Source organism: Petromyzon marinus, chromosome 73 (assembly GCF_048934315.1).
Source record: "Petromyzon marinus isolate PM22_M1 ecotype Great Lakes invasive population chromosome 73, UKy_Petmar_22M1.pri1.0, whole genome shotgun sequence".
Classification (NCBI taxonomy): Eukaryota; Metazoa; Chordata; class Hyperoartia; order Petromyzontiformes; family Petromyzontidae; genus Petromyzon; species Petromyzon marinus.
The window spans coordinates 4,918,929-4,937,874 of record NC_133739.1 but is presented as its reverse complement, the minus strand read 5'-3'; positions in this window follow the sequence as shown (position 1 = coordinate 4,937,874).

Below are 18,946 nucleotides of genomic sequence, written 5' to 3'. Positions count from 1 at the left end.
CACTTGAAAATTTGCCGTGCAGTGCTTCGAGCCTGCAGAGTTCTCCCCCAACCTCCCCACCCCCAACGTGTCACAGCAGTAGGCCGAGAGCTTTTGGACCATCCTCACAGCTCTCCTCTGGCCCACGCCCCGCCCCCACACTCACCCTGGCTCCTCCCCCCTCCTCTCCCCCCAGCTATATAACCCCTTGTCAAAGTCATCTCTTTGGCATACTTCAGCGATTGATTTTTCGCTGTGGTTGTCCCCACCTGATGACTGACGCTTGTGTTGTGCCCAAAACGTCGTGATTTAATTTAGTTTTCATTTTTGTTTTAATTTTATTTAATTTTTACCTATGTGACTTTACCGAAAGAACCAAAGAGTATGGATCCTTGCAGTCACGAAAACTTCAAATCTAGAATCATCATCATCGTCACTCTCGTTATCTGGAGTCCACACTTAAAAACACATTTGTTTACTATTAATATTGTAAAGCGTTGACCAGTCAGAAGTTGGGCGAACACTCCGTTCCATTATTTGAGCCTCATGGCGGGACCCCATGGTCACCTAAGCCCCCGGCTCTTGCATAAACTGCGTTGTGACGTCATTTTACGTCTGTTGAAGGCGAACGATACGGTAATCTATTCCTCTCGACGAGCTCTACACGATGCCGTAATCAAAGTTTCAAAGTTTTGTTTATGACTATGGCCATTTTGGCAAAGACGGTTGCTTGGTGAAGAACGAGGAGAGGATTGATTTCTGGTGGGTCGCTGCGTTTATGTGCGCGGTGGTGACGGAGTTGCCAAAAAATAAATTAAATAATTACGATTAATTTATTCGGGATCCCGCCATGAGATTCATTTGTGCCGCTCTCACGTGGAACCCGTCATCCTTGCTCCCAATGCGCCCCGAGCCCCACCAGGCTCTTCCTATGACGTCAATCTCCCTTTCCAGGGCGTTCTCTTCCTCTCTCGCCCCGCCTTCTCTCTCCTTTCCCTAATCACGTCACCCCGTCGTGGGGACCTCCTCTCACGTAAGTATCCTTACATTACTTCAAGTGAGTATCTCTACAATATTAAAGGTATTTTTCATGATTGCGGTACCGGACATGTTTCTCACGTTTATCGAATGTATAGGATGCGTTGTTGGGCTTCGGTCGGAGTGTTAACTGCAACTGCAGAACCTAACCCCCTATTTCCCATAAGCCTTAAGTCTTGCCAACCACGGGGATTTTCAGGAACCTAACAGCCGCGATTGCCAAGGGATTGGTGCACGCTTAAAGAAAGACAACTTGGAAGGTTTATTAAGTCGTACAAAAAAACGAGCAATAGCCAAAACTTAAGGAGTTATCGAGACTGCTCGCTGACAAGATACAACCACCAAGTGAGTCTCTGGCGATTTCTGAAGGCAGTTCAAGCCCAGTGCCGCAGGTCGTCAACCCTACATGTGGCCGTAACAACGTGGTGATGAAAATACAAAATAGAGATGCTCCTGAAAATGACTGGAGACAATTTTACTCTGCTCGAGAAGATGCGTTTGTTTTCTTTAGGGAGTTATCAATTTAACCCATCTGTTTAATTTGCCAGCAAGCCGTGTCAATTATGAAACAGAGAAATCTGCAAAGGCGTTTTCATACCTGTCAACCCCTTATCAGTGCCCTACCTTTATTACAGACCAATTCAGACCTTATTGGTCACACCGTGCGCCTTATAAATCTTAAATTCATCCTACAAAGTCCCATTGCAACGAAGACACAAACAAATACTAGATTTAAAGCTTTCGTGACTGCTAGGATCCATACTCTTTGGTTCTATTGGGTAAAGTCACGTAGGTGAAAATAAAATAACAAAATATTTAACAAAAAAATCACTCGGCTATTTCAATGCTACATTCTATGCTAATTCCTTTGTCAAGGGGTACCTCTGCGGATGTGTATACTTTAACTTAGCTATTTCAATGAGCCATTTCAATGCTAAATTATATGTGAATTCCTTTGTCAAGTCGCTTGGTGTTTTTCTTCTCACACAGCTTAAAAATCGTGATCTGAGCGTGGCTTCTTCCACTCCAGCGCTGTCCTCCTGACAGTCTCGTCCCTTCATCTGATGAAGGCCGCTGGTGTTGTGGCCGAAACGTCGTGATTTTTTGTTATTTTATTTTCACCTACGTGACTTTACCCAATAGCACCAAAGAGTACACAAACAAATAGACAAAAAAAGCTTTACCCGTATTGAAACGTACAAGAATATGGGATAAACCGTGTTGGTTAACAGCTATGCATGTTACAACAGTAGTGTACGGCGATTATCCATAAGGGGAATTACAAAGCAGCAGTGCTTAACTCAAGGAACCTGTAGCAGCTGAAGCTTCTTATCGAAATGTACGAATTTTACTGAAACACATGAAGGTTTTGAGTGACGCAGACATGTTAAGGGAGTGCTACATTGAATTTGCTTAAATTATGTTCACCGACTTTTTAAACAAAGACAAAGTAGTGCGTAAAATCCAGTCTCTTGCAAATGCCGGACACACCAGCGACAAGGTGATGCGAGGTTCTTGGTATGGGTGTTTCCGAAGCTGTATGGAATAAGGGTACGTTTAGATCGCATTTTTTTCAACTATTACTGTTTACTATGTTAATTTTACCAGGTAAGGCCCCACCAGGATATGCAGCTATTTGTCATATATCTCAACGACGTGACTTATCAAGGGGACATGTATAGCAACCATTTACTCTAAACGCGTGTTTCTAAATATGTAGTGGAAAAAACGGGAGGACCGGGAGAAAAATCCACACGACCACGGGGAGAGAGACATGCAAACTCCAAATATACAGGCGTCGGGATCGGGATCGAACCTACGTCCTCCTGTATACCAGGCGAGGTAGTTGACATATCGCCACCGCGGCGCCCCTATGCGTGTATGGTGCTCGCTATATGTGGCCAAACACAGTCACAGTTTCGAATGTGGTGGCGCTCCACAATATTGTAGTAGGAACACTACACTACTACATTAAAACTAATGTAATATCCCGTCATATGGCGGGTTCAATTTAACGTAAAAGGCTAAAAATTTAAGATTGTATAGAATTTATTTAATCACAATTTGGTATAAATTGACGACCAACTTACAAAAGTTGAAATTATTTTTCTAGAATCGTGACTTTACCGAAAGAACCAAGAATATGAATCCCTGCAGTCCCGAAAGCTTTAAATCAAAATTTAATTTGAAGTCTGGATTTTTGCATCTTGACAAAGCCAAATGAAGTTGTCCATGGGAAAAAACAGGGTTCGTTCAGATAAAGTTCAACATACTTAAAAAAATGTTTTTCCTAGTGACTTATTGACAGTGATAGCAAATAGCAGGAATGATTGTAAACTGTCTTCGCGTCAAAATAAATGGTAAATTCACATCAGACTGTGCCAGATAAATAGATAAATTGTTGAGAATGAAGACTATCTCCACGATTTGATTCTGAAATTATGTTTCGATAACGCAATCTAAGCTATCTTATCTGCTTAATGGACTATGTTGATTGTTGATTCATCATTGCTGGCCTCATCACGGATAGCTCGACTCTGCCTTTTGCGAGCTTCACGATGGCCTTCTCTATCAGTTGCCCGTCTTGCTCGTGACGTTTTAGCAGTTTCCAGAGCTCGTTGCTGGGACATTCAGTTTTTTTCACGTCGTGAACGATCCAGTGTTTCTTGACTTTGACGATTAGGTTATCTCTGATGTCTTTCTCTGCTTAATGAAAGTCTTCCTTCGTCTGCAGACTCTTCTGTATTCATCTGAATGAAATCTATTTTACGGAATGTGATGTAGTGAATGTAATTTACTCTTTGAGTCATTTATTACAAACCTGTAAATATTTACAATAGTAAATCACCTTCATCGTAGTGTCACAAGAGCCGTTTGAGTTCCCTTCCAGGAAAAAAAGTTAACAATGTTTCAAAACTTACATTTTCCCTCACCTGTGAGAGTGAATAAAACATACATAACACACACTTGGTTCTCGACTTATGCTTTAGCAAATTTGGAATTGTTATGGGGATGATTTAATTAGCATAAGTGTCGACTTACTGGATTCTGTATTGATGTGAATAAAAAATAATAAACTCTTTAGAAACCGGAAGTACAGGATTGGTGTTTACTCATTTTCACAAATTTAGCGAAAAAAATCAGCAGAAGCTCGCTTTTAACCAAAACGAATTTACTATAACTTACTGGATTCTGAATTTTAAAAAAATATATTGATTATTGTTATTGATTTCACAAATTTCCACTCGAAGTGTGAGCAAAAGTAATCAAAATGAAACTGCGCTGAGCTCAAATTAAAAGTGGATTCTGCTTCTTCATATCAATTTCAATTGCATGTCCAAGAATGAAAAAAAACTACTATCACGCACATAAATGAACTGAATAGACCATCCATTATTGTTCTGTAATGGTGTGTCCAAAACGAAAAGATAAATACAAAAAGACAGCAGCACTCTGTATAATTTTTGGGAGAAATGTAATTATTGTTATTCTTGGTTCTTTCGGTAAAGTCACGTAGAAGGGAAATAATAAAAATATAAAACAATACAATTATCACGACGTTTCGACTGCAACACAAGCAATCATCATCAGGTGTGAAAACCACAGCAAGAAAATTTGAAAAAAAATTCTTGCTGTGGCTTTCACACCTGATGATGATTGCTTGTGTTGCAGTCGAAACGTCGTGAGAATTTTATTGTTTAATATTTTTATTATTTTAGTGTTTCCCTTCTACGTGACTTTACCGAAATAACCAAGAATACGAATCCCTGCAGTCACGAAAGCTTCAAATGAAAAAAAGGCTTGTTTTGTAACAAACTAATAAAAAAATTCAACAAAAAGCCTTTCATGAAAAATATTTAAAAGTGTAAATTCCCTGAAAATCCACGTAGCCGAGTAGAATAGAGCGTCAGGCGTTAGGCACAGATCACCAAAACGACGTGGATAAAATATAGCTCCTCCCCTTATATCAGTTAGCCCTGCCCTCTTACCATCTACCCCGCCCTCTTCCTCACTGACCCCGCCCTCTTCAACCTGCCCCTTCCCTCTCCACATATAGCCCTGCCCTCTCAAAGGCTGTCCCCGCCATATCCCTTTATAGCCCCGCCCTCTCGCAATATATACCGCCCTCTTCCCTAATAGCCCCGCCTTCCCCCCTATAGCTCCGCCCTCTCCCCTTATAGCCCCACCCTCTCGATGACTGTACCCGCCTTCCCCCCCCCCCGCATAACTCCGCCCTGTCCGCTATAGCCACGCCCGCCCCAAATATAGCCCAGCCCTCTCCACCTATAGCCCCGCCCTCTCGATGACGTCACTGTCATCTTCCCCCCTATAGCCCCACCCCCTCCTCTCACACCTCCTCTCTGTGTCGCTCAATGCGCCCCTCCGTGGTTCACTGAAGGTGGCTCAGTGAGAGAAGCGATGGGGGAGCTTGGCTATCGCATACTCACGCATCACACAGACGCGCAATGTATACTGCATAGGTTACACAGGGTGGCCCAGAAGTCAGGGCACATAGGGTTATTCTTTTTATACAGGATGTGCCAGAAGTCAGGACACATAGTGTTATTGTTATACAAGATGGCCCAAAAGTCAGGACACATAGGGTGATTATTATACGAGGTGGCCCAAAATCCAGGATACGTTGTTATTGTTATTCTATCAAATCGCATAGGGCTATTTCATTTCTGTTAACGAATATTCAAAATTACGTATGAACATGAATGCATGATGGATGTCTTATCTTTTGAAGTGAATTTAGGACGTTGTTTTACATTACAGTGGGTGCAATCTTTGGTAACGTTTATTGGCTGTTGTGTGTCGTTGCCTCAATTCGTTCAGTGGTTCTTGGTCGAGTTTTAGTAAAACGACAGATTTGACATGACGGCCACAGGAATAATATATATCAGTAACGATAATACACACACTCTTAACTTAAAAGAGACACGGTGAAACATGTTTTAATGCCATTTTTAACATAATCAAAAATGTACGTATGCACAGTCCGTTCTCCTGTAATGCCGCGTGTTGCTTGCATAACGCGAATTGGATATATTAAGCGATGATGAAGGTGTCATAGGGAACATGTTTTTATATATAACGCGAACGCGAATTGAGAATAACGTGATCGAGTGAACGGAGCTATGTCACAGAGCGAGTAGGAACCAGTGTTGGACGTACCGCTGCCTCGACATAGCATCATCATCATCATACAAGGCATTGGGATGCTGCTGGATGCTTCTGGTAGTTGCTACCCACCACGCGCCTCAGTCATTGTTCAGCCTGCGTTACGTCATCATCTCACGGTGTTATCGCGGACTGTGCTTTACCTCCTACACCATATATTATTATAACGGAATTTTCCCACAACGCGGTGTTATTTGAGGAACGCAACTACGAACCATGTTGTAGGAGAATAACAGACTGCATGTTGAACTTTTTTCACACCGTTAGTAGACAACTATGTTCATCGGAGGTGCGGGATGACCCCATGTGTCCTGACTTTTGGACCACCCTGTATAACAATAATGCCCCTCTGTGTCCTGACTTGTGGGCCACCCTGTATAACAATAATGCCCCTCTGTGGCCTGACCTTTGGACCACGCTGTATAATAATAATACCCCTCTGTGTCCTGACTTTTGGGCCACCCAGTATAACAATAATGCCCCTCTGTGGCCTGACCTTTGGGCCACGCTGTATAATAATAATAATGCCCCTCTGTGTCCTGACTTTTGGACCACCCTGTATAACAATAATGCACCTCTGTGGCCTGACCTTTGGGCCACTCTGTATAACAATAATGCACCTCTGTGGCCTGACTTTTGGGCCACCCTTTATAACAATAATGCCCCTCTGTGGCCTGACCTTTGGGCCACCCTGTATAACAATAATGCCCCTCTGTGGCTTGACCTTTGGGCCACCCTGTACATTAATAAACCTATGTGGCCTGACCATTGGGCCACCTTTTACAATAACCCAATGTGTCCTGACTTTTTGGACAAATTGTATAATAATAACCCCATGTGTCCTGACAAAACATATACTTACACACGTGCACATACTGTATATACACAAATAACCACGTAAACATATACTCACATGTTTAAACATACACGTAACTATGTATATATACATATTTTTACACATTCACACAATATATAAAACCAAAACTTAAGGAGTTATCGAGACTGCTCGCTGACAAGATACAACCACCAAGTGAGTCTCTGGCGATTTCTGAAGGCAGTTCAAGCCCAGTGCCGCAGGTCGTCAACCCTACATGTGGCCGTAACAACGTGGTGATGAAAATACAAAATAGAGATGCTCCTGAAAATGACTGGAGACAATTTTACTCTGCTCGAGAAGATGCGTTTGTTTTCTTTAGGGAGTTATCAATTTAACCCATCTGTTTAATTTGCCAGCAAGCCGTGTCAATTATGAAACAGAGAAATCTGCAAAGGCGTTTTCATACCTGTCAACCCCTTATCAGTGCCCTACCCTATTACAGACCAATTCAGACCTTATTGGTCACACCGTGCGCCTTATAAATCTTAAATTCATCCTACAAAGTCCCATCGCAACGAAGACACAAACAAATACTAGATTTAAAGCTTTCGTGACTGCTAGGATCCATACTCTTTGGTTCTATTGGGTAAAGTCACGTAGGTGAAAATAAAATAACAAAAAATTTAACAAAAAAATCACTCGGCTATTTCAATGCTACATTCTATGCTAATTCCTTTGTCAAGGGGTACCTCTGCGGATGTGTATACTTTAACTTAGCTATTTCAATGAGCCATTTCAATGCTAAATTATATGTTAATTCCTTTGTCAAGTCGCTTGGTGTTTTTCTTCTCACACAGCTTAAAAATCGTGATCTGAGCGTGGCTTCTTCCACTCCAGCGCTGTCCTCCTGACAGTCTCGTCCCTTCATCTGATGAAGGCCGCTTGTGTTGTGGCCGAAACGTCGTGATTTTTTGTTACATTTTTTTGTTATTTTATTTTCACCTACGTGACTTTACCCAATAGAACCAAAGAGTACACAAACAAATAGACAAAAAAAGCTTTACCCGTATTGAAACGTACAAGAATATGGGATAAACCGTGTTGGTTAACAGCTATGCATGTTACAACAGTAGTGTACGGCGATTATCCATAAGGGGAATTACAAAGCAGCAGTGCTTAACTCAAGGAACTTGTAGCAGCTGAAGCTTCTTATCGAAATGTACGAATTTTACTGAAACACAAGAAGGTTTTGAGTGACGCGGACATGTTAAGGGAGTGCTACATTGAATTTGCTTAAATTATGTTCACCGACTTTTTAAACAAAGACAAAGTAGTGCGTAAAATCCAGTCTCTTGCAAATGCCGGACACACCAGCGACAAGGTGATGCGAGGTTCTTGGTATGGGTGTTTCCGAAGCTGTATGGAATAAGGGTACGTTTAGATCGCATTTTTTTCAACTATTACTGTTTACTATGTTAATTTTACCAGGTAAGGCCCCACCAGGATATGCAGCTATTTGTCATATATCTCAACGTGACTTATCAAGGGGACATGTATAGCAACCATTTACTCTAAACGCGTGTTTCTAAATATGTAGTGGAAAAAACGGGAGGACCGGGAGAAAAATCCACACGACCACGGGGAGAGAGACATGCAAACTCTAAATATACAGGCGTCAGGATCGGGATCGGGATCGAACCTACGTCCTCCTGTATACCAGGCGAGGTAATTGACATCTCGCCACCGCGGCGCCCCTATGCGTGTTTGGTGCTCGCTATATGTGGCCAAACACAGTCACAGTTTCGAATGTGGTGGCGCTCCACAATATTTTAGTAGGAACACTGCACTACTACATTAAAACTAATGTAATATCCCGTCATATGGCGGGTTCAATTTAACGTAAAAGGCTAAAAATTTAAGATTGTATAGAATTACTTAATCACAATTTGGTATAAATTGACGACCAACTTACAAAAGTTGAAATTATTTTTCTAGAATCGTGACTTTACCGAAAGAACCAAGAATATGAATCCCTGCAGTCACGAAAGCTTTAAATAAAAATTTAATTTGAAGTCTGTTGGATTTTTGCATCTTGACAAAGCCAAATGAAGTTGTCCATGGGAAAAAACAGGGTTCGTTCAGATAAAGTTCAACATACTTAAAAAAATGTTTTTCCTAGTGACTTATTGACAGTGATAGCAAATAGCAGGAATGATTGTAAACTGTCTTCACGTCAAAATAAATGGTAAATTCACATCAGACTGTGCCAGATAAATAGATAAATTGTTGAGAATGGAGACAATATCTCAACGATTTGATTCTGAAATTGTTTCGATAACGCAATCTAAGCTATCTTATCTGCTTAATGGACTATGTTGATTGTTGATTCATCATTGCTGGCCTCATCACGGATAGCTCGACTCTGCCTTTTGCGAGCTTCACGATGGCCTTCTCTATCAATTGCCCGTCTTGCTCGTGACGTTTCAGCAGTTTCCAGAGCTCGTTGCTGGGACATTCAGTTTTTTTCACGTCGTGAACGATCCAGTGTTTCTTGATTTTGACGATTAGGTTATCTCTGATGTCTTTCTCTGCTTAATGAAAGTCTTCCTTCGTCTGCAGACTCTTCTGTATTCATCTGAATGAAATCTATTTTACGGAATGTGATGTAGTGAATGTAATTTACTCTTTGAGTCATTTATTACAAACCTGTAAATATTTACAATAGTAAATCACCTTCATCGTAGTGTCACAAGAGCCGTTTGAGTTCCCTTCCAGGAAAAAAAGTTAACAATGTTTCAAAACTTACATTTTCCCTCACCTGTGAGAGTGAATAAAACATACATAACACACACTTGGTTCTCGACTTATGTTTTATCAAATTTGGAATTGTTGTGGGGATGATTTAATTAGCATAAGTGTCGACTTACTGGATTCTGTATTGATGTGAATAAAAAATAATAAACTCTTTAGAAACCGGAAGGACAGGATTGGTGTTTACTCATTTTCACAAATTTAGCGAAAAAAATAAGCAGAAGCTCGCTTTTAACCAAAACGAATTTACTATAACTTACTGGATTCTGAATTTTAAAAAAATATATTGATTATTGTTATTGATTTCACAAATTTCCACTCGAAGTGTGAGCAAAAGTAATCAAAATGAAACTGCGCTGAGCTCAAATTAAAAGTGGATTCTGCTTCATATCAACTTCAATTGCATGTCCAAGAATGAAAAAAACTACTATCACGCACATAAATGAACTGAATAGACCATCCATTATTGTTCTGTAATGGTGTGTCCAAAACGAAAAGATAAATACAAAAAGACAGCAGCACTCTACAATTTTTGGGAGGAATGTAATTATTGTTATTCTTGGTTCTTTCGGTAAAGTCACGTAGAAGGGAAATAATAAAAATATAAAACAATACAATTCTCACGACGTTTCGACTGCAACACAAGCAATCATCATCAGGTGTGAAAGCCACAGCAAGAATTTCTTGCTGTGGAATTTCTTGCTGTGGTTTTCACACCTGATGATGATTGCTTGTGTTGCAGTCGAAACGTCGTGAGAATTTTATTGTTTAATATTTTTATTATTTTATTGTTTCCCTTCTACGTGACTTTACCGAAATAACCAAGAATATGAATCCCTGCAGTCACGAAAGCTTTAAATAAAAAAGGCTTGTTTTGTAACAAACTAATAATTAATTACAATTTCAACAAAAAACCTTTCATGAAAAATATTAAAAAGTGTAAATTCCCTGAAAATCCACGTAGCCGAGTGGAATAGAGCGTCAGGCGTTAGGCACAGATCACCAAAACGACGTGGATAAAATATAGCTCCTCCCCTTATATCAGTTAGCCCTGCCCTCTTACCATCTACCCCGCCCTCTTCCTCACTGACCCCGCCCTCTTCAACCTGCCCCTTCCCTCTCCACATATAGCCCTGCCCTCTCAAAGGCTGTCTCCGCCATATCCCTTTATAGCCCCGCCCTCTCGCAATATATACCGCCCTCTTCCCTAATAGCCCCGCCTTCCCCCCTATAGCTCCGCCCTCTCCCCTTATAGCCCCACCCTCTCGATGACTGTACCCGCCTTCCCCCCCCGCATAACTCCGCCCTGTCCGCTATAGCCACGCCCACCCCAAATATAGCCCAGCCCTCTCCACCCATAGCCCCGCCCTCTCGATGACGTCACTGTCATCTTCCCCTCTATAGCCCCACCCCCTCCTCTCACACCTCCTCTCTGTGTCGCTCAATGCGCCCCTCCGTGGTTCACTGAAGGTGGCTCAGTGAGAGAAGCGATGGGGGAGCGTGCGGGCATCGCGATGGGTGCCCGGCCGCTACTGCCGCTGCTGCTGCTGCTGCTCGCTCTGCCGCTGCTCACATCAGCTGAAGAAGGTACTGGGCAGCTTGGCTATCGCATACTCACGCATCACACAGACGCGCAATGTATACTGCATAGGTTACACAGGGTGGCCCAGAAGTCAGGGCACATAGGGTTATTCTTTTTATACAGGATGTGCCAGAAGTCAGGACACATAGTGTTATTGTTATACAAGATGGCCCAAAAGTCAGGACACATAGGGTGATTATTATACGCAGTGGCCCAAAATCCAGGATAAGTTGTTATTGTTATTCTATCAAATCGCATAGGGCTATTTCATTTCTGTTAACGAATATTCAAAATTACTTATGAACATGAATGCATGATGGACGTCTTATCTTTTGAAGTGAATTTAGGATTTTGTTTTACATTACAGTGGGTGTAATCTTTGGTAACGTTTATTGGCTGTTGTGTGTCGTTGCCTCAATTCGTTCAGTGGTTCTTGGTCGAGTTTTAGTAAAACGACAGATTTGACATGACGGCCACAGGAATAATATATATCAGTAACGATAATACACACACTCTTAACTTAAAAGAGACACGGTGAAACATGTTTTAATGCCATTTTTAACATAATCAAAAATGTACGTATGCACAGTCCGTTCTCCTGTAATGCCGCGTGTTGCTTGCATAACGCGAATTGGATATATTAAGCGATGATGAAGGTGTCATAGGGAACATGTTTTTATATATAACGCGAACGCGAATTGAGAATAACGTGATCGAGTGAACGGAGCTATGTCACAGAGCGAGTAGGAACCAGTGTTGGACGTACCGCTGCCTCGACATAGCATCATCATCATCATACAAGGCATTGGGATGCTGCTGGATGCTTCTGGTAGTTGCTACCCACCACGCGCCTCAGTCATTGTTCAGCCTGCGTTACGTCATCATCTCACGGTGTTATCGCGGACTGTGCTTTACCTCCTACACCATATATTATTATAACGGAATTTTCCCACAACGCGGTGTTATTTGAGGAACGCAACTACGAACCATGTTGTAGGAGAATAACAGACTGCATGTTGAACTTTTTTCACACCGTTAGTAGACAACTATGTTCATCGGAGGTGCGGGATGACCCCATGTGTCCTGACTTTTGGACCACCCTGTATAACAATAATGCCCCTCTGTGTCCTGACTTGTGGGCCACCCTGTATAACAATAATGCCCCTCTGTGGCCTGACCTTTGGACCACGCTGTATAATAATAATACCCCTCTGTGTCCTGACTTTTGGGCCACCCAGTATAACAATAATGCCCCTCTGTGGCCTGACCTTTGGGCCACGCTGTATAATAATAATAATGCCCCTCTGTGTCCTGACTTTTGGACCACCCTGTATAACAATAATGCACCTCTGTGGCCTGACCTTTGGGCCACTCTGTATAACAATAATGCACCTCTGTGGCCTGACTTTTGGGCCACCCTGTATAACAATAATGCCCCTCTGTGGCCTGACCTTTGGGCCACCCTGTATAACAATAATGCCCCTCTGTGGCTTGACCTTTGGGCCACCCTGTACATTAATAAACCTATGTGGCCTGACCATTGGGCCACCTTTTACAATAACCCAATGTGTCCTGACTTTTTGGACAAATTGTATAATAATAACCCCATGTGTCCTGACAAAACATATACTTACACACGTGCACATACTGTATATACACAAATAACCACGTAAACATATACTCACATGTTTAAACATACACGTAACTATGTATATATACATATTTTTACACATTCACACAATATATAAAACCACACGTACCTAAAAGTATGTTTCGAAGTACAAATTAAACAAAGATCGCATGTACATACACATATAGCCACATATATATTTACACAAGTACATAGACTAACATACACGAACGCATATATGAAGCAATTTGCGGGACCCCGGGGTCCCATCACTACCCCGGGGTGGGAAAAACCGCGTAGCGACACGAGTCTTGCCTTACCGACAACAAAACTAGCGGTCAATCGATTGGCCTCGTCGAGAGCTACTCGGGGCACTGAGTTTCGTAAAAAGTTGAAAAATTACACAAACACGTTAAATTCACTGCCTGGGGGGCGGGCTCGCCTTGGCAAAGAAGCTGAGGATCGACGGCTGACCGGAGGGCGTCGGACGCCCCCCGGGGCTTGCGTTTGGCCGGTGGGGGTGGTGCCCATCGTGTCGATCGCCGCCTGCTGCTGGAGCTTGTTGGCGCGAGTCTGGGCGGGCGGCGCGTTGCTGTCGGGATCACGTAGTGGACGGACTGAAAAATAATAATTATTGACCTGATTTTTGCGGGATCCCGGGGGTCCCGCCAAATCATTCATTTACGCAAAAAGACAAAGATCCCCCGTCTAGCCTAAAACAGACTGTAGGGGCAAGTGCTGTTAGCGAGTAGCACCTATGAAGACCGGCACGTCGCACGAGGGCGTGGGTGGCCAGAACCACGCCCGGCCGCCTTTGTCACTCCACTGGCGATGTTTATACACCGCACCAGGTAATCATTTGAGGCTGAGTCGACCTAGACGAGGCCCAGCAGGGTTGAGAAAATCGTAACCGGTGTTGACCGTGAACGGCAATCGAACCCGGGTCGCTGGGTTTGTAGCGCAGTTGCTAATTGCTACACACCCACATACTGACCCAACCACTCACCCAACCACACATCCACATGCTCACCCCACTCACCCAACCACTCACCCAACCACTCACCCACGCACCCAAATGCTATGTACGGTGTGAAGGAAGTTAAACGTGCGTGCAACGTACAGCACATGCAACATACGTTCAGCAGGGAAGGCGCGCTTAGTGGACGCACGCCGTGGAGAAGGAGCATTTAAGGTTAGCTCACGGGCAGGAGGTGCGGCGTGGATTTCTTCATCGACGTCACGGTGATGGATGGCGATGGATACGGGGAGGCCTTCATCCAGCAGTGGATAGAGCACCACTGACGAAGACACACGCAAATAGATGCAGGCGCACGTGTACTCAGTATCTACACACACAGCCTAGACATATACAATTTTAATGCGTTAGCATGCATACAAAATCGGGCAATCTTTTTTAAATGTGCATTCACAGATATGCACACTAACACGCAGGCTTCCGTGCCCAATATCATCCATAATGCAGGTTTTTTGCGTTAGATCGCATAAATATAAATGTGTCTTTAAACCCACCACCACCACCCGACATAGCCAATCAGTAAGGTTTGTCACCTAAACACAACAGACCAAATCGTTACTAGTACAGTACACAGGTGTGTTGGAAAGCAAATCCACAACATCTTGACTCTCCAACACACCGGTGTGCTGTACGCGTAACGAATTGGCATGTTATGTTTACGTGGCAAACCTAACTGATTAGGTGTTGGGTGGTGGCGGGTTGAACAACACGTTGATTTTTACGCGATCTAACCTAAAATAAACTTCTATTATGGAGATATACACCACATGCAATGTATTTACTGTGTATATATGTATATGTGTCTGTCTATTACAGGGTGGCCTAAACAGTCAGAACACATCGGAATATTTAGTTTATTTTAACACTGGAATTTACATTTTTTAAATGTATTATTCTCTATACTTTTTGGTTCTTTCGGTAAAGTCACGTAGGTATAAAATAAAATAAAATAACCTTCTTGGTTCTTTCGGTAAAGTCATGTAGAATTGAAATAAAATAATAAAAATAAAACATAATAAAATAAAAATTCTCACGACGTTTCGGCCACAACACAAGTAAGCCTTCATCAGGTGAAGAGACAGAACTGTCGGGAAGACAGCGCTTCAGTGAACACAGCCAAGCTTTAAGTAAGCATCCGTATGGGTAGCTTTCCAGTAGACAGAGTGGCTCATTGAACTATCAGGTCTCCTTTTAATTAGGACATCCAAAAAGGAAGTTTGCCATCTTTTTCGACTTCCATGGTAAATCTGATGACTGGGTGTATGGAATTGATGTGGTCGAGGAATTGGTCTAGAGCAGGCCGGCCATGTGGCCAGATGACAAAAGTGTCATCCACGTACCTCTTCCATAAGGTCGGGCGTAGAGTGGCAGTCTGGATGGCGTCAGTCTCAATTTTTTGGCTGTGTTCACTGAAGCGCTGTCTTCCCGACAGTTCTGTCTCTTCACCTGAGGAAGGCTACTTGTGTTGTGGCCAAAACGTCGTGATAATTTTTATTTTCAATTCTAAGTGACTTTACCGAAAGAGCCAAGAAGAGGAATCCCTGCAGTCACGAAAGCTTTAAATCTAAAAATAAAATAACTCGCGGTGTTTCGGGCACAACACAAGCCTCCACCATCAGATGGGAAAGCATGGTCTGCTGCTGAGGCAGACTGTTTTAAAAGTGTTTGAAATGGGTGTAGCCCAAGGGTCATAAAGAAGTGGCCGGAGCTAGTGATGTTAACGTGAGAAATTAGCATGTAACTGTAAGATAGAAGGAGAGCGGCCTCCTGGACGAGGGCACGGAAGTGGCTATGTTAATGTGAGGAATTAGCATAATGTTCATGTGAGAAATTAGCATGTAATTGTAGAAAAGAAGGAGAAGAAGAGCGGCCTCCTCGACGAGAGAGTGCAACCCAACGGGTGTAATCCAAAGGGCCAGTGAGCATGGGAGTGCAATCCAAATGCATGATAGATCTGTAGTGGTTGAACTTTACACGAACAACTTTTGTCTTTCTTCAACCACTTCTTTATTTTCATCGTTTAACACGTTCCCCACACTCCGCCGTATCCTGGACACCGCGGCTCGCTCGCCGTGCTTCGCCCGTCTCGCTCCCCACCTTGGTTCCCAGTATCACGTCGCTTTGCTCCGCACACACGTCTTCAACTCTATCCCTACGCTCTCTCCACTGCTGGCTATCCTCACCTCCTCCGTTATACAGCGTCGTCGCACACGGCGAAACTCAATCTCACTTCTCTGTCTCCGCACACCTCGTCTCCAGCTCCTCTATTACTACGCTCTCTCCACTGCTAACTGCTTCGTCTTGCTTCAGCTTCGCTATCACTATGCTCACTCCACTGCTAACTGCTTCGTCTTGCTTCAGCTTCGCTATCACTATGCTCACTCCACTGCTAACTGCTTCGTCTTGCTTCGGCGTCGCTATCACTATGCTCCAACTCTCTTCTAAACTCTGTTTCCGAACTCCACGTCTTCACCGCACAGCTCCCAACTCCAATCTCTCCCTCTCTCTCTCTCTGTATCCCCCCAATTTATCCCCATTCTCATGATCGCTAATTAATTGGTCCGCGTGCCTCCGCACGCCTCGCGTCTTCAACCACCTCCCTTTTTCCAGACACCTCGACGCCTCCTCGGCCCCAGCAACAGCACCAACCAATCACAGCCCTTCTGGCTTAATTGGCCCGACCGTTACCTCATCACCCCAGCCTCTTCACCTGGCTGTCCTAACACGACCCCACTGTTGCCGCCGTCTCCTCAGGCTGACCCCAGATAAACCCCACACTGTCCGTGTGATCAATACACTCGCGCAGTTTCCCCAGCACACCTTCCTACTCCACTACAGATCTAAGAGAGAGGCATAGAGAGAGAGAGAGAGATTCGGAAATAACAGCTGACATAGGCAGGTTTGATGGAAACAGTTAAGACTTTACCTGGTTAATAACGTCCTTCCAATGATTGCTCAGTTTGTACCCATCTTCTCGGTTGAAGTTGTGTCTGTTTATAGATCTGGATGGCTTCATGAACAAATCTCTGAAGGTAGCCGGTAGGTTTGCAGAGTACATCCGTCAGGGAAAAATCAATTTCGTGTGAGCCCACAGCGTTAAAACAATGATTGCATCTATTGTGGTTATTTTATTCTTATTCCTTGAGACGACAAAGGATTAAACCGATGAACCTACAAACACAACACCAACAACTCCGATTGTAAAAGCTAGGCCCTGAATTCGCTTAAAAAGAGACGTCATGCATTGTACATTCATGCTCGTGGAAGTGGTGTTGAACATTGGTTAAGATCAATGAAATAACCCTCTGTGATTTGTTGAAATAAATCCAACTCTACGTGTCATGACTTTTTCGCCACCCTGTAAAATAATAACGCTGTGTCCTGACTTTTGGGGGCACCCTGTATAACAATAATACCCGTATGTGTCCTGACTTTTGGGCCACCCTTTGTAACAATATTAACCTAATGTGTCCTGACTTTTGGGACACGGTTTTTAACAATAATACTTCTGTGTGTCCTGACTTTAGGGCCACTCTTTATAACAATAATACCCCTTTGTGTTCTGAATTTTAGGCCACTTTGTATAACAAGACTAACCTTATGTGTCCTGATTTTTGGGCCACCCTGTACATACTCGTCTATCTGCATTCACATAGACATACCGTACCAGTACCTTCCCAGTAACCTATCGGTAAGTTCGTGGGGTTTTTCTATCATCAGAATTAGCGCCACGCTCTGTAGTTTTACGTTGCCCTGGTTCAACGCCGATGAAGCCGCTATGAACCGAGAGTGGTGCTGAGCTCTTAGACAGCTGGACATTCAGATGACCGGGGTGGTTGGCAATGAACCCACGACCTTATGCATGCCAGGCGATGGAGTTAACATCTCCTAGCCACTGGTGCGCCCCAAGCATCCTGCAAGTTCAAGGTTATCGCTCTCCCTCCTCCTCCCCCTCCTCTCACATCTCTCACCAGTTCCACCTGTGTAACCGACACCTTGTTTTCCACACCTATCGGCTTCATCTTTAAACGAACGCCACATCATTGGAGCTGAAGGCAGCTCCAGCTACTTCATTATTAAATTGCGACCGCTATTTTCTGTGTTCATATCATTCTTTGTTTGGCGAAGTTTTTCTTTCCATTCCTCACGAAATTAGCGGTGTGGTGTCGCCCTGTATGCGTGTGATTGGCCACCCACCCCCTCGTGCGCTGTGTTGGCCTTCGTAGTTGCTCACTAACAGCACTTGCCCCAACAGGATCTCTGCCTTTGTAATGTGGAGCGGGTGGTGTAGCGGTTAATGCGCCGCACTACAAACCTGGCAACCCGAGTTCAATTCCTGCTCCACGGTCAACACCAGTGACGATTATCTGAACCGGTCCTGGGCCTCCCCTAGGTCGACTCAACCTTAAATGCGTACTTGGTGTGGTGTGTAAATATCGCCAGTGGGGAGACAAAGGCGGCCGGGCGTGCTGCTGGCAACCCACCCCCTCGTGCGCCGTATCGGCCTTCATAAGTGCTCACGACAGCACTTGCCCCCAATAGTCTGTTAAGGCTATACGGGGGATCTTTGTCTTTGTACTTGGGACACGGTGGCGCAGTGGCTAGCACGCTGCGCTATGAACCAAGCCACCAGAGTGTGTTTCCTGGAGCAGACGATTGGTGCTGGACGAAGCCACATTTGCCAATGTTATTTGCAATTTGTTATCCTTACCCGTGCATCAACAGCTTAAAACTTTAACATGCAGTTTAATTCAGGAACTGTGAGTTATTTGTCTTGGTGTGGTCTGGGACTGTTATTGTTGGTTTTGCTGCCTTATCCCAAGCATTCAGTTCGTGTTGTATTTGTACGATGGATTTTTTTTTATTTTA